General features: G+C 40.4%; 1 protein-coding gene across 1 annotated transcript in view; it reads right to left on the bottom strand.

Annotated features, from left to right (window-relative positions):
* The window catches only part of Fgd4 (FYVE, RhoGEF and PH domain containing 4), a 119,495-nt gene that overhangs the window by 65,033 nt on the left and 41,279 nt on the right, over positions 1-13,183 (bottom strand). The window contains exon 2 of the mRNA XM_041677976.1: positions 6,738-6,857. The gene's annotated coding sequence lies outside the window, so the exon portion shown is untranslated. The remainder of the gene's footprint in view (positions 1-6,737; positions 6,858-13,183) is intronic.

Genomic DNA, 13,183 nt, shown 5'->3' with positions numbered 1-13,183 from the left:
AGTACAGCCTGGTCAACATAGTTCCTGTCTCAAAAAAATAAAAGAATCTCTAAGAATCAAGAGCTAAGAAACTGTAATTTTATATAACTAGAAATGTCTGTCAAAAATTGTAGGCAAGAGCCTATGGCCACAGTTCTTTACACAATCTTTCTCTATTGGCATTTTAGGGTTTCTATTTCTGTGACAAACATCGTGACAAAAAACAACTTGTGGAAGAGAGGGTTTATTTCATCTTACAGCTTTTACATCTGTCACTGGGGGAAGTCAAGGCAGGAAAACAGTAAGAACCTGGAGGCAGGAGCCGATGCAGAGGTCCTGGAGTGTTACTACTTACTGACTTGTTCCTTGAGCTCACTCAGCTTGCTTTCTCATAGCATCTAGACCCACCAGCCAGGCAGGGCATTGGCCAGGGAGTTTTGTGAGCCTTAGAGGGTGGTATGGGGTGATGTAGAGAACAAATAAAGCCCTAAGCATGGGCATATCAAGGACTAATGTCTCAGCTACAGAGTGGCAAAGCCTTCTCCAGGTGAGGCAGAGGGATGGCAAAGCCTTACTTGGGGTGCCAAGTGTAAATGTTGAGCGTGTGCGCTGAATTTGTCCATCATCGCTTCTCCTTGCATGTTTAGGACATGAAGACTCGTTCACCTGTAGAGGCTGATCCTATGGATGGAGATTATCTAAATCTGCTTCACTGAGTCATCTGTATGCAATAACCTTGCTTCCATGCTCAACTGTATAGAATAAACACGGTGAGATTTGGGCAGCTTTTGGTTTCCTATCAGAGGGCCCAGGCCACCTGATCCAAGTTTTTCTATGTGTCTGTCTGTCTTTTCTTCATTCCCTTGACATTCCCAGTCAAGTCCAGTCCCTAAGGCCATGTAAGGACCCAGAAGTGAGAAGCAGACACAGGTGATCCTCAGGCTGAGCACTCAGTCACATTCTTAACACTTGGGCCAGTTAGGAGTCTCTGCACTAACTACTGCCCACTACAGAAAGCTTTCTGATGAAGGTTAAGAAACCTTGTAATCCAGGTCTACAGGTACAAACACAAATATTTAAAAGGCTCAGTAAATCAACCATAGCAAGTCCCACCACAGGGGCTTTGAACTCCCTAGCCATGGACTTTTAAACAAGTTTACTTAACCATTTATGAATTCCTTCTTGTGGTACAAGTATCAAATCAAACTTAAAAAGCAGTTGTTTATCCCGTAACAGTCATGCCACTAATGCACATCTGGCCTGGCTGGGTGACATTGTATGAAGCATGCAAGGTCCAGCTCTGGGTGAGACCACTGATGTCTTCCTTAGCAGCCTCCATGGCAACTTCTGATGCAATGAAAGGTAGCCAGCAGGAAGGAAGAGTCCTGGTCAATTTAATTGATTTCTCTATGCTCTTTAGCCAAAGTATGTGATGTCTTCACAACAGCCTCCAACAAGAGCCTATGAGCTCCTCAGCCTAGACCAGGTTCACAGTACCAGGATTAAATTGCCCCTTATGAGGCAACAGGAATTAAAGAAGAAGAAGTCCTGTTTAAAGGCACAGAAAATATATTCAACAAAATCATAGAAGAAAACTTTCCCAACCTAAAGAAGGACATGTCTATGAAAAGTACAAGAAGCTTACAGAACACAAAATAAACAACAAAAAAAAATAAAGTCCCCTTGACACATAATAAACAAAACACTAAGCATACAGAACAAAGAGTATTAAGAGCTGCAAAGGAAAAAGACCAAGTAACATACAAAGTCAGACCTATCAGAATTACACCCAACTTCTCAATGGAAACAATGAAAGCCAGAAGGTCCTGGACAGGTGTTTTGTAGAAACTAAGGCACCACAGATGCAATCCCAACAAAGATTTTAATCACCGTAGACGGAACAAACAAGATATTCCAAGACAAAATCAGATTTAAACAATACCTATCCACAAGTTCAGGCCTACAGAATGTATAGAAGCAAAACTCCAACCCAAAGAAGTTAGCTACATCCATAAAAACACATGCAAGAGATGATCACACAGCAGCCAATTCACAAAGAAGGGAAACACACACACAATACCACCACCACCAACAAAAACAAAAATAAAGGAACTAACAATCACTGATCATTAATATCTCTTAATACAAATGGATTAAAGTCACCTATAAAAAGGTACAAGCTAATAGATTGGATATGAAAACAGAATCCATCATTCTGCTGCATACAAGAAACACACCTCTGACATTACCTCAGAGTGAAGAGTTAGGAAAAGATTTTCCAATCAAATGGACCTAAGAAACAAGCTGGGGTAGCTATCCTAATATAAATAAACTTCAAACTAAAATCAATCAAAAGAGATGAAGAAAGTCACAGGAAAAACTCATCAAGAGGAAGTTCCAATTCTGAACATCTATGCCCAAAATACAAGGGTGCCCACATTTGTAAAAGAGACAATACTAAAGCTTAAATCATATATTAAGCCCCACACACGAAATCATATATTAAGCCCTTCAACACCTCACTCACACCAATGTACAGGTCTGCCAGACAGAAACTTAACAAAGCAAGAAAGGAACTAACAGATGTTATAACCCAAATGGACTTAACAGATATCTATAGAACATTCTACCCAAACACAAAAGAATATATGTTCTTCTCATCACCTCATGGAACCTTCTCTAAAATTCGACCACATATTCAGTAACAAAGCAAACCTCAACAGATACAAAAAGATTGAAATAACATCATGTATCTTATAGTATAACCATGCCTTAAAATTAGAATTCAACAACAACATTAATTTCAAAAAACTCACAAACATATGAAAATTGAAAAATGTTCAACTAAATCACCACTGAGTCAAGGAAGAAATAAAGAAATTAAAAACTTCCTAAAATTCAAAGAAAATGACCTCACAACATACCCAAACTTATGGGACACTATGAAAGCAGTGCTAAGAGGAAAGTTCATAGCACTCTGACAGAGGTTTTGGCGTCACTTATGTAAACTATATTGAATAAATATGGAGAGAATGATCATCTCATTAGCTGCTGAAAAATCCTTCAACAAAATACAAAACCCCTTCATGATAAAGGTCTAGGAGAGAGCAGGGATACAAGGAACATTCCTAAACATAATAAAGGCAATATACAGTAAGCTAGAAGTCAACATCAAATGAAATGGAGAGAAACTCAAAGTGATCCCACTAAAATCAGGAACAAGACAAGGCTGTCCACTCTCTCCCTATCTATTCAATATAGAACTCGAAGTTCTAAGTATAGCAATAAGACAACCAAAGGAGATCAAGGGGAAACAAACTGGAAAGAAAGAAGTCAAACTGTTGCTACTTGCAGTTGATATGATAGTTTACATAGTGATGCCAAAAATTCTACCAGAGAACTCCTACATACTGATGATAAATGGGTTTTGAGAAAGAAATAAGAGAAACATCATTCTTCACAATATCCATAAACAACATAAAATATTTTGGGATAACTCTAAACAAACAAGTGAAAGACATGTATGACAAGAACTTTAAGTCTTTGAAGAAAGAAATTGAAGAGGATATCAGAAAGTGGAAAGAGCTCCTCCCATGTTCATGGACATGGTATAAATGGCAATCTTACCAAAAACAATCTACAGAGTCAATGCAATTCCCATCAAAATCAAAGCACAATTCTTCATAGACCTCAAAAGAGCAATACTAAATTTCATATGAAAAAACAACAACAACAACAACAACAACAAAAAACCCAAGATAATCCAAACAATCCTGTACAATAAAGAAACATCTAAAGGCATCACCATCCCTGACTTTAAGCTCAATATTGAAAACAGTTTGATACTGGCATAAAAACAGAGAGGTGGACCAATGGAATCAAATCGAAGACCCAGATATTAATCTGCACACATATGAACACTTGATTTTTGACAAAGAAGCAAAAAATAAGCAAGAGCTAGTTCCAGGACAGGAACCAAAAGCTACGGAGAAACCCTGTCTCGAAAAAAAAATTATATATATATATATATATAACTGGATGTTGACATGTAGAGGAATGCAAATAGATCCATATCTATCACCATGCACAAAACTCAAGTCCAAATGTATCAAAGACCTACACACTGAACCTCACAGAAGAGAAAGTGGGAAGTAGCCTTGAATGCATTGGCACAGGAGACCAGTTCCTAAAAATAACACCAATAGTGTAGACAGTGAGAATAACAAATAAATGGGACCTCCTGAAACTGAGAAGCTTCTGTAAATCAGACACAGTCAATAAGACAAAACAACAGCCTACAGAATGAGAAAAGATCTTTACCAACTCCACATTTGAGAAGGCTGATCTCCAAAATAAAGAAGCTAGACATCAAAATACCAAATAGTCCAATTAAAAAATGGGGTACAGATCTAAACAGAGAATTCTCAATAGAAGAATCTCAAAAGGCTGAAAGACACTTAAGGAAATGCTCAACATCTTTAGTCATCAGAGAAATTCAAATCAAAACAACCCTGAGATACCATCTGACTCCTGTCAGAATGGCCAAGGTCAAAAATACTGACGACAGCCTATGGTGGAGAGGATGTGGAGTTAGGGGAACACTCTTCCACTGCTGGTGGGAATATGGCTACTGTGAAAATCATTGTGGCCGTTTTTCAGAAAATTAGGAATCAATGTACCTCAGGATTCAGCAGTGTCACTCTTGGGCATATGCCCAAAGGATGCACACTCACACTGCAAGGACACTTGCTTAACTATGTTCATAGCAGCATTACTCATAATAGCCAGACCTGGAAACAACCTAGATGCCCGTCAACCCAAAAAGGATAAAGAAAATGTGGTATATTTACACAATGGAGTACTACTCAGAGGTAAAAAAAAAAATGACATCTTGAAATTTTCAGGCAAATGGATGGAACTAGAAAATAACACACTGAGTGACATAACCCAGATCCACGAAGACAAATATAGAACATACTCTCTCATAAGTGAATATCAGAAATAAAGCAAAGGATAACCAGACTACATAACAACCCCAGAGAAGTTAGGTATCAAAGAGTACCCTAAGAGAGACATATATGGATTCCCCCTGAGAAGAGGAAATAGACAAGATCTCCTGAGTGAGTGTGGAATGAGGGTGGAAGCAGGGAGGGGAGGGTACAAGAGGAGGGGGAAGGAAAATAGGAGGGATCTGGAAGGTCAGGTTTGGGAAAGGACAGAAAGAGAGAGCAATGAAAGAGATATCTTGATAGAAGGAGCCATTATGGGGTTAACGAGAAACCTGGCAGCAGGGAAATTACCAGAATTTCACAAGGATGACTCCAGCTAAGAATCTAAGCAGGAGTGGAGAGGATGCCTTAACTGCCCTTCCCCTGTAAGCAGATTGATGACTACCTTAATTGACATCATAGAACCTTCATCCAGAAAGTGATGGAAGCAGATCCAGAGATCAACAACTAACCACTGGACCAAGCTCCCGGAGTACAGTCGAAGAGAGGGAGGACCAATAATATGAGCAAAGGGGTCAAGAGCAAGATGGGGAAACCCACAGGATCATCTCACTTGAACTAGTGGGAGCTCACAGAATACAAACTGATAACTGGGGAAGCTGCATAGGACCGAACTAGGCCCCCTGAGGACAAGTGACAATGGTGTGGCTTGAGCAGTATGTGGGACCACTGGCAGTGGGGCCAGGATCTAAGCCTAGTGCATGACCTGACTTTGGGGAGCCCATTCCCATCCTCTGTGGAGAGATACCTTGTCACCACAGGCATGGAGTGGGGGGGGGGGGTCCTGGTCCTGCCTCGAGGAGATGATGGGGCAGACTTACTTGACTTCCCAGGGGAGGCTTTACCTTCTCTGAGGGGTAGATGGGGGGTGGGGTGGGGAGAAGGTGGGAGAGCAGGAGGAGAGGAGGAAGGGGGAACTCAGATTGGTTTGTAAAAATAAATAAATTAATTAAATAAATTTTAAAAAGATAGGAAGTAAGTATTAAAGTAACAATATATTGACTTAACCATTCAACTATATGAAACAATAAAACAAGGCCATCACTGCCTCACTAGGTAACAGGATAGTTTTGGTATGTGGTCACTAGACCGCTGCCTTGGTTTTCTCAGTGTTCTGACTGGAAAACATTGTAGTGAAGCAATACATCCTCCAAAAGCAAGTAAAGCCACAACGGCCTTTTAAATATCAATTTATTGTTATTATTTTTCATAGTTACATAAACCAGAAGTACATTAATTTCAGTTTACTATCATTTTTATCTTTCAACTCTGGTGCACTGAGCAAAGGGTTGTCTTGCGTTTTGCACATGAAATATCTTAAATCACAGTTAAAAACTTTCTATGTCTATATTCACTTTATTGTTATAGAGGGATATGGCCAGAACTAAAGATGATAATTGGGCTTGTTATGTAAGTCACCGACTTTTTGACTTTGCTTGACAAGTCATACTTCATATCACTATGAACACAGCAGTGGCCAGAATTCCATAATCTCGTGGGTAATACGCTAAACTCATTTTAAAGACTTCTTTCAGAAAGCCTTAGCAACAAAATTCTAAAGCAACTCAGAAACATGCAAAGCATTGTAATAAAGGAAGGATCATAATAAAGAATGCACACTTTGTTTTAGAAGCAGAGCAAATCCTGGTCTCCACCTGAGCAGGCAGGCGTACAGGCACTCCAAATGACCTGCATTCATTCTCTGCAGCTTCTTAAACCTGGCCAATCACAGAGCCCCAGAGTACAAACCTTGTGGCTTTGGACTTGCAGCTGAGCGTTTTGCTGGTGTCCTCCCATTTATTCCCTGAGCCTCTGTGGTTGTGTTGCTTGTCGTACAAGGTAGACTGACCTTCGGACAGGTATTGATGCCTAGAGTTTAAAGGGAAAGGGAAAGTAAATACAGAGACACTGCACGGTTCTTCAGAGTCATTGTTCTTCTGATGGCACTGCGCTGCAGGACCTTAGGAACCCTGTCACACACATGCTGCCCTTGACTGCTTCTGCTGGGGAGACCTCATTCCGCGAGATTGAGAAAGCGTCATGTTCACGCGGAAGGGAAGCGTCTGTATAAAGAACCCTCTCTGTCTGCAGAAAGGGCAGGATGTAGGTGCTAGGTGATATTCTAGGGTCAGTCTACGATCTAATTATTCAAAAGAAACAGGAAAATACAACTGTGACAGTTGGCATGGAGACGACGAAAGTAATGTCAAAGTGAAACGAGTCGGTCCTCTGTTCTGTTTCTGATATAAGTTATATGCTGAACTTCAGACTTATAGAAAGTCGTATGCCAATGTTTTCTCTTTATTGATAGATTCAATTGGGAGGGTGTGACAGGGCAATATTAATAATTAATAATTAATTAATAATTAATATTAATAATAAAGAAACCCCGACTAGGAGAAATAAAATTTCTATCAGAAATTCACTATAACTGAAACAAAAAGTAAACATTTAAGAAGCTGTTGTTAGGAAAGGAAGTTTCATTTTTGCACGATTCAAATATCTAAGTGAGAGCTGCTGAAGGTCTCGTAAGCCTTCAGGTAACTCAGAACAAAGCCCATCCGAAAAGCCCAGCTGAGTCCTCAAACCCCATTCAACCCGAGTGGCGAAACAAGATGTACTGAACCACGACTGCTTTCATTTCTGTGCTCCCTCTGAAATTCAGTTGTTAAGCCAGATTTTAGAAAACATGAAGTTTCAATAATTAGACAGGCCCATGACTAAAGCAGAAATTAACATGGCTTTCAACAGACACCTTGAGCTGTAACTAACTCTGATACGACTTAAGTATGGTTTACCAAAGCAAGTACTATTGAAAATTTTGATAGAATGCTATTAAAATCCTTTTTTGTTTGTTTGTTTGTGCCTCAAGTACACAGCAAGTCAAGCTTCAGGGGATTTGGGTGTGAGACAACTGAAGCATAGCGGAGCAGTCTAAGTATGTCTGTTGTGGTCCCCGTGAGGGCAGCTTTGAGGATGCAGCTCAATGGAAAGCACAGGGAGACACTTTAACATACACTTAAACTCCAACTGGTTCAACTTCAGCCTGAATTATAAAAGCTAAAAGGTGGGCTGTGATGGCTAATCTCAGTTCTCAACTTCACTGTATCTAGAATCAACAAAAACCTAAGCAGCTGGGAAGAAGACGTGAGGTTTAACCAATCATTTGAGACAGGAAGACCCACCCTAAATCTGGGCCACACCTTCTGGCGGCAGCCCACATATAAGACGGTGATGAAGGAAGCCTTTGCTTTTGCCTGCTTGCCCTCACTCTTGCTGGCAAGTTCATCAATCCTGATGCTGGGACATTCCTCTGCTCTTAGAAACCCCTTCTTCAGAATTCTGACAATGATTAAAGCCTCATCAGCTGAGGCATCCAGCCTCAAGGACTGAACAACTACCAGATTTTTAGCTTTCCTGTCAGCCATTGTTGGACTAGGCAGACTGACTGTAAGCCACTTTAATAAATCTCTTTCCTTTTCTCCTCTCTCTCCCTCCCTCCCTCCCTCCCTCCCTCCCCATCACACACACCTACACACACACACACACACACACACACACACACACACTCACACAATTCAAAAACAAAAATCCACAACCATCACATATTAAAAGAAACAATTCATGTGTTTAGAAATAAGCTTATCCTGTATGACGGGTTTCACAAATGTTCTTTTTCTACAGACTACCTCCCATAGATGCACCCAGAATTTTTATAATAAGAGATCAATTTCACAATTTTTTTTTTATCAATTCATTGTTACAGATCAGCCATGGCTAGAAACTTTCTATCAGTCTACTGTTTAAAACAAGTTCTCACCCTTCAGTCACAATCAGAAACCATGGAAGCACAGGGAAGGGGACAGAGGACACCGTTTCTAAAGTCATTTAAAAGAAAAGTAATAACAGAAGCACACCAGCGAGGAGGCCTCCCCAGAGGCACAGCAGGGAGGCACAGGTGTCCTGAGCAGTCAGTCACAGGTGCCACACACGCCATGAGGAAGACAGCTGGCAAAACCTGCGACACTTCATGAGCTACTTTGTCCCGACTCTTGGAGAACAACAATAAAATAAAACCTCCTTTCTTTTTGTGCCTGCCTCAGCCTTCTCACATTGGGAGACCGTTTTTTGAGTGTGGGCTTATGGGGTGACAGGGAACAGAAACTAAAGGGTGCTCATACCTAGAATATTGCACATTGACTACAGGGATCTTATATCCCAGAATGACCTACAGTTAAAGAATTGGCTCTGACAGATAAAGCAATAGGCTGTGAATTAGCCTAGTGGTTTGTATCTTACTTAACTATTCTGGCACTTTGGTGATTGGTATTTAGCCTTAACAATAGCCTGGATTGTTTGGGGGTTCCTTGGGGGCCACTTGGCCAACAACTAGATCAGATGTATCTCATTCCTGGAACTGGAAGCTTCATTTGGGGACGAGAGAGACCTAGTTGGTCCATCTCCCCATCAGTTGGGGATTCCATTTGAATCACCTTCGTATTTACATGTATTTTAGGAAGCTACTATGTATTAGGTTTGCATAGGACCCCACAAATGGTCTTTGGACTTAGCTGTCCTTTGGCCCTATCTTTCCTTACCCTCCCTATTGGATTTATTGTTTCCATTTCATCCACCTCATCCCTCCCCCACCCATCTATAACTATTCTGTTCTATTTCCACACCTAGAGAGATTCAACCCTCAATTACTCTATACCTAACTTCTATGGTGATATAGATTGTACATTGCTTATCAAAGACTTAACAGCTAACATCCCATATATAAGTGAATACATACTATATTTCTCTTTTTGGGTCTGGGTTACCTCACTGAGAATGAATTTTTTTCCTAGTTCTAATCATTAAACAGCAAATGTCCTGATTTCATTGTTTCTAACAGTTGAAAACATTACATTGTGTGTATGTATATTTTTGCATATATGTCCTTGGGGGAAATTGGTCTGTAATTGTCTTTCTTTGTTGAATCATTGTGTGGTTGAACTACCAGTGTAACTAGTCTCACAAAATGAATTGCACAAAGTTGCTTCTTTTTACATTCTGTAGAATAATTTGAGGAGTACAGGTGTTAATCTTTCTCTGAAAGTCTGGTAAAATTCTGCTTTAAAACTGTCTCACCCTGCGTCTTCTTGAGTGTGGTTAGCCTCTTCGGGTTGATGTAGGGCTGAATTTGTAGATAGATACTGTTTAAGTATGGTTTTCTCATTCTTCATCTATTGCAATAGAAAGCCTTTCTAATTATAGTAATCTGGGCTGGTATTTGTGGTTTCTGAGAGTTTGTAGAACATCTGGCCCAGGCCCTTCTGGATTGTAGAGTCTTCAGTGACGTCAGGAGTTATTTTGACAGGTCTGCCTTTATGTCACTTCATCTCATTGCCTTGAAGCTTTTAATAGTCTTTGTTTTTTCTTCTGTACATTTAGTGGTTTGGTTATTATGTGTTGTGGGAAATTTCATAGGTATTTAAGAGAACAAGAGAAGCTTCTTATAGCAATTTTAGTAGAAGCCCAGAAGTATAGAGATAGTAAAAACCAAACACAAAACCCCATTTAAAAGAAATGTTAGATTAACAAAGTTGTGCATAGATTCTCATCTAAAATGACTTGTCAATAAAATACATTGCATGCAGACTTTGTTATAGCACTAAGCGTTAGCTCTTATTTAGAATTCACTAATTTTCTACAAACACCCTTTTTCTCTTACAAGCTTTAGTCCAGCTATCACACGCTAGAGCCATCATTGCTCTCAGACACACCAGACTCCACTGGTTTTGCATGACGTCAGCCCTTCAGAAGAATACTGTTGGGCATTTTGCAGAGAATGTCCTTCCGAGAGTCTTCATGGTATGTTCTCACTGTCGCATCATCACGTCATTCTATTGCTCTAGCGTGATTAACACGTGATATATTTACTTCGGTCACTTGGGAAGGGGGTGTTTGCCAGTTGTTTTTAGCACAAGGCATTTTTTAATGCTGTCTCTGCGGGAGTGAATGAGCTCACACAGGTAGGCACACACAGAGAACTTAAGGTCTGTGCAGCAACCTCCTTGACCTGCTGAGTCCCCTTGCCTGTCCATTTACCTTATTCTTCAAAACAAAAGCTCTCACTAAGTCTGGAACTCACTGCATCTAGACCGACTGGCTGGATATGCAGCCTCCAGGACTTGCCTGTCTCCTCCCACACTGGGAGGTCTAACCATCTTATTCTTTGAGAAAGGGTCTAGCATTGAATCCGGAAGTTATTCTTCCAGCTAGACTGGATAGCCAGGGAGCCTCCAGGACTTGCGTGTCCCCTGCCACCAGTGTTGGTGACCAGTATCATGCCTAGAGTTTTATGTAGCTGCTGGGGAATCTGCACTTGGATTCACAAGCTCTCCACTGAGCTGGACACCCAGCCCTTATAGTCCTCTCCTAGCCCCCTTTAAAGTTTTTCTCATGTCTCCGACAGACTGCAGAAAAGCACTGCATCTCGTGTGCTAGCTGAAAGACCTTGGCTAAGAAACTGAGAGCATCTTAAAGGGATAACAATAATGTCATCAAGGTTATAAAACTCAGTCTACAAACTTCATGCTACAGTGAAGAAATCTGGTGTTAGAAATTTACCTCGTAGGAAGTCAAACTATGTACTAAATGTTTATAATTGCATGTGTGACAGTTTACAATGCTGTAACAGTCCACACAGGAAATAAGATGCAACAGATGCATGTGTTGAATGTATTTTAAATGCTTGAAATGTTTTGGTTATGGAAAAATGTGCACAGCTTTTACTGGCTGAGAATCTGCATCCTGAGCACCTGAAATGCTCCAGAATCCAAGAAGCATTTTTAAAGCATCTATTTTTTTTTTGTTTAATTGACTCCTTCAAGACATCTAAGACATTTGTAGTTTCTCAGATTTGAATATATAGATTCAGGTGCTCAATCTCTAAATCAACGAAGAGAGAATGGAAGTAACAAGAAAAAGGTAACTGTAGTAATAAGGGGCGGCGGGGCCGCGTTCCCCCAGCACCCCGGCCGCCTGCTCGGCTAGCTTATGCCCCGAAATAATTACACGGACACTGTATCCTTTTAATCACTGCTTGGCCCATTCTCTTCTAGGCTAATTCTCACATATTAATTTAGCCCATTTCTAATCATCTGTGTATAGCACCCCAAGGTGCGCTTACCGGGAAGATTCTAGCCTATATCCATCCTGGGTCGGAGCTTCATCCCGGGAGCAGGGCATGGCGACTCTCTCAGGCGTCTGCTCCCAGAGCAGAGCAGTCGAGACTGAGCTCACTTCCTCTTCCTCCCAGCGTCCTGTTCTGTTTACTCCTCCCACCTATCCTCTAACCAATAAAATGGGCCAGGGCAGTTCCTTTATTAGCCAATGACCTTCCTCCATCAGGTAACTAGGAACGTGAAACAGGATGAGGCAAAACAATGAATAAAGGCTGTCATGTCTGCCACCTATATAGTATAGCATTCAAATATCTTATAAAAATGTGCTGATAGATTATACAAAGAAGAAGAGGAAAACCTATGGCAATCACAACATATACATACAACAGCTTTTTTAAAAAAAACATATGCCCCCCCCACATTCATATGCCTAGTTTCAAGGCATCATTCATAATAGCTAACAACTGGAAACCACCAAATGTCCATTAAAAGATGAATTCATACATAAAAAGGGTTTTGTGTACAATGGAAGAGTATTCTGTCTTTAAAAGAAAAGAGGGGTTTTATATAGCCTACTATGTTCATGATCTTAAGGATATTATGCTAAGAAAAAGAACCCAATCTCAAAAAGACAGTATCATATAACTTTATTTATATTAAGGACTTAAAATAATCAAGTCCATAGAGAGCAAAAGCAGAATGGAAGTTGCCAAGAGCTGAGGAGGAGAAGTGGGCGTGGCAAGTCAGTACAGCAGTTTTCAACCTGTGGGTCCAAACCCCAAGACCATCAGCAAACTCAGATATCTGTAACGAGCGAAACTGTTATGAAGTAGCAATGAAATCATTTCATGGTTAGGGTCATCACAACCTGAGTAACTGTATTAAAGGGTTGCAGTTTCTGGAAGACTGAGACCACTGAATTATTGTTTAAACAATATGGAGTTTCACATTTGTAAAATGTAATATTTTAGCAGGTAAGGGGTACAGAGTAGCATAAGATATTTAAGATTTATGTTCTATATA

Source organism: Microtus oregoni, unplaced genomic scaffold (assembly GCF_018167655.1).
Source record: "Microtus oregoni isolate MIOR12 unplaced genomic scaffold, Mior012 000029F_ref0000214, whole genome shotgun sequence".
Taxonomy (NCBI): Eukaryota; Metazoa; Chordata; class Mammalia; order Rodentia; family Cricetidae; genus Microtus; species Microtus oregoni.
The sequence above is the reverse complement of the archived record's forward strand: the minus strand, read 5'-3'. Positions and strand labels throughout refer to the sequence as shown.